The following is a 3,765-nucleotide window of genomic DNA, read 5'->3' as shown; positions in this document are numbered from 1 at the left end:
TTCTTTTTATAATATCGATTTATATAATATAATAATATAATAGATTGAATTTATCTAATTTATTTCTATATCTAATTTATTTCTATATAGAATAGAGTGGCGATTCAAATGAATGATTTATGAGTATAAATCATGAATCAAAAATGGAAAATCATAAAAGATGGAAAAAGCTTTCGGATCTAGTCATATCATTCCATTATATTGACAATTTCAAAAAACTGTTCATACTATGAGCATAGTATGATGTCGGTCAGGCAAATATGCCCCCATCGTCTAGCGGTTCAGGACATCTCTCTTTCAAGGAGGCAGCGGGGATTCGACTTCCCCTGGGGGTAGGGTACTACGAAAGGAAGTTGATCATGGATTATCAATAAACCTATAATTGATTCTTCCTGGGTCGATGCCCGAGCGGTTAATGGGGACGGACTGTAAATTCGTTGGCAATATGTCTACGCTGGTTCAAATCCAGCTCGGCCCAATAATTCGCTGATCCGCCATAACATAAAATGCCCATTTTTTTGTATTTTGTTTTCCAGAAAAGCCAAACAAAAAAATTAGGGAAGAATAAAAAAAGTCCAATTTTCTGATATATCCATCCCTACCGCTATTTGTTTTTTATTTGTTCTATTTATTTGTTCCCATAAATTCTGACCTTGATAATGATCTAGATTCATATCAGGATCATTAAGTATAAAGTTTAATGAAAAGAAAGAGTAAAGTAAAGAAAAAAGACTCTTTTTTTTTTTTCATTTTAAAATTGATTATCGATCGATTTGGCAATAACGAAAGGATTACTAGTAACTAGTAATCCGCGTTGCTCTCACTAAAGCGCATACCCGTATGGATATCAATATATCACTCGCGCCTTTGTTTGTTACAACACGGCGATTCGAATCTAAAATTTAAATAGAAAATGGCTTGAATGAAATCATAAGAATATCTATGCTGTACACTTTTCTTTATTGCCCTGGGATTGTAGTTCAATTGGTCAGAGCACCGCCCTGTCAAGGCGGAAGCTGCGGGTTCGAGCCCCGTCAGTCCCGACGGATACAATAAAAAAAAAATACATCAATTGATCCCTCCATTTTCTGTGAAAGGGAATACAAATGAAAGAATTTCATTCCCAAGGATAGCCTTTTTTATTTATTTTTTCCTTTCCATTTTTTGTTGGGGTTTATTTGTAAACTATTTGTAAACGGTGAAAGTGGAAAAGCAGTCAGATGATACATCATCAGATGATTGTACAAGGAAGGCGGTAGATTATCGAAAAGAAAGAGTGGAAAAGAATATATAGAAATAAAGGAAAGGAATTCTTTTGATTGGGCCAGGAATCCAATTTTGTATTCGGTGTGGATAAAAGAGCTTCCTATGTTATACTATTCAATTCTCGACGGTGAATCGATTTGATAGCTTAGATATTGTTATTCATGATATTGATCCGATTCGATGTCATTGAAATGTAAGTCATCGCATTGAATTTACAAGCGACAAATTTATCATCTCTATGGGATTAAATCCCGAGTTATTGCGAAGTAAAAAAAACAATGAAATTATGGAAGTAAATATTCTCGCATTTATTGCTACAGCGCTGTTCATTCTAGTTCCTACCGCCTTTTTACTTATAATATACGTAAAAACTGTCAGTCAAAGTGATTAATTTGAATGAAACTTGACTTTTTATCAAGGATTTAAGAAAAAAAGGATTCCAATTTCACGTCTTAAATAAATTAAATAAAATGAATGGACTAGAATCAGCAGTATCCTATCAAACTCGATAGTATGGTAGAAAAAAAATATGAATCTTTCTACCATACTATCCATATCTATTATTGTAATGTATAAAGATACAAGCTTAATATAGATGAATCTACAATATGTATCTTCATACATGTCGATATCAATTAAATATATGTAATGAAATATATGTAATGTACATAGTATCTCAATTTTATTTCTTCGCTTGATCTATTTTATTTGTGTTGATTTCAATCAATCTGAAATAATTGAAAGGCAAGTCTTACGATTTTCTAATTCTTTCATTTCATGGAACCGATTTTTAATTTAACTTCTTTTCTTTGATCCATGATATGAAATGAGTCAATAAAGCATGGCATAAATAAAATTCCTAAAATAATAAATAAAACAGGGGGTAAGTGTGCAATATGTGACTACACTAAGGCAAGATCTTATTAAATAAAAGAACTACTTTTTTTCTCTTTGAACAGTAACAGTAAAGAGGGAAGGAAATAAAAACAAACAAATACAGAAAAAAAAAAGGGGGGGGGGTTCCTTGTCCCTCATTGTCCATATATAACTCTGGTAAGAGCTGGTTCATCAAAATAGAAAATTTAGGAAGAATTCTTTTTTTTTTTTAATAAATTGCCTATCATCCGTATCCCTTTTACTTTCGAAATACGAACATGGGAATTATTGAAATGTTTGTTTGATTTTGATTGAAAGGGTATTATTCATAGAATACATTACTCCACTAGAATCCAAGAATTTCGAAATGAAGACTAATAAAATAGTTAAAAAGGCTTTGCAAAACGATCTAGAAAACAATTGATACGGTTTGATTCCTCAACCCAATTAGAAGTACCCCTAGAGTCCACTTCTTCCCCATACTACGAGTGAAAGGGAAAATGTAAAGACTACCATTAAAGCAGCCCAAGCAAGACTTACTATATCCATGTGTATTATGTCCCCTAATTTCTATGAATATGAAACAAATAGGAAGGAATTTTTCCATTATTGTTCACTAATAATAGTGGAATTACCGGTGCAGAGTCAAAAGGAAAAGGGAATTCTGACACACCACCGTTGATGAAACACTTCAATAAATCCGCTTATAACAAGTTCTTATATGATTTCTAGTAAAATCGAGAACCATTAAGCACAAGCAAAATACGCAGTAACACTTTTGGAAGTATCAAAAGAATGTTACTCACATGTAGCAATAATAAGACTTCTTCTTTCTTTTGGTGTCCCTTATTAAGTAAAAGCCAATTATCCATCCAATCTAATATTGATTGGATGCCTGAACACTCAGAGACTTTCATCAGTCTGTATACAAAGTATCTTCCAACCCTTCTACAACCATTCATTAGTTAATTAAACACTCCCGTTATCCAATCTAATTCAAGACTCCGATAGTAGCCCCTCTATTAGTAGGGGAGGGGCTACCATATCAAGATTTACTCATTCCCTTCCACTACTCTAGTTTTTCCTTGAATCCTAGACGTAAGGATTTACAACACTTTAGAAAACAAAACCTCCGGAAGTTTATAATCAAGTTTATAATCAAGAAAGTATCAAGAGTCCTTTTCTTACACTTGTTTTTGCCGGAGAAAATTGGTCGAGTTATATCAGCAAAACAGAATATAGGATTTCGCGTTTTTTGTTGATCAGGCGACACCCGGATTTGAACTGGGGAATAAGGGATTTGCAGTCCCCCGCCTTACCGCTCGGCCATGTCGCCAAAAGGCTACAAACAAAAAAATGAGAGTATCCCCTTTTTATTTTTAGATTGGATCCATACCTTCAATTGGTTATAGTATCTCAAGACACACAATATCTAAAAACAAAAACTTTCCCTTTCTTTTTTCTTTTCTATTGAAAAAGAAAATGTGGATTCTCAGTTACAAAAGTAAAAATGCAGGACAAAAAAATTGGAACCATTAACTATTAACTATTGACGGCAAATTTATGGACGATTCTTCTTCACTTGTCTTTCTCTAATGGTATAAGAAAATAAAAATGGATACA

General features: G+C 33.0%; 1 non-coding gene across 1 annotated transcript; it reads right to left on the bottom strand.

Annotated features, from left to right (window-relative positions):
- Positions 1 to 3,406: 3,406 nt before the first annotated feature.
- Positions 3,407 to 3,478, bottom strand: TRNAC-GCA (transfer RNA cysteine (anticodon GCA)). Its single transcript has one exon. It is a non-coding gene; the product is annotated as a tRNA-Cys (tRNA).
- Between the last annotated feature and the right edge of the window lie 287 nt (positions 3,479 to 3,765).

Source organism: Durio zibethinus, unplaced genomic scaffold, assembly GCF_047325235.1.
Source record: "Durio zibethinus cultivar Kanyao isolate XHJ-2024 unplaced genomic scaffold, ASM4732523v1 HiC_scaffold_104, whole genome shotgun sequence".
Lineage (NCBI taxonomy): Eukaryota > Viridiplantae > Streptophyta > Magnoliopsida > Malvales > Malvaceae > Durio > Durio zibethinus.
The sequence above is the reverse complement of the archived record's forward strand: the minus strand, read 5'-3'. Positions and strand labels throughout refer to the sequence as shown.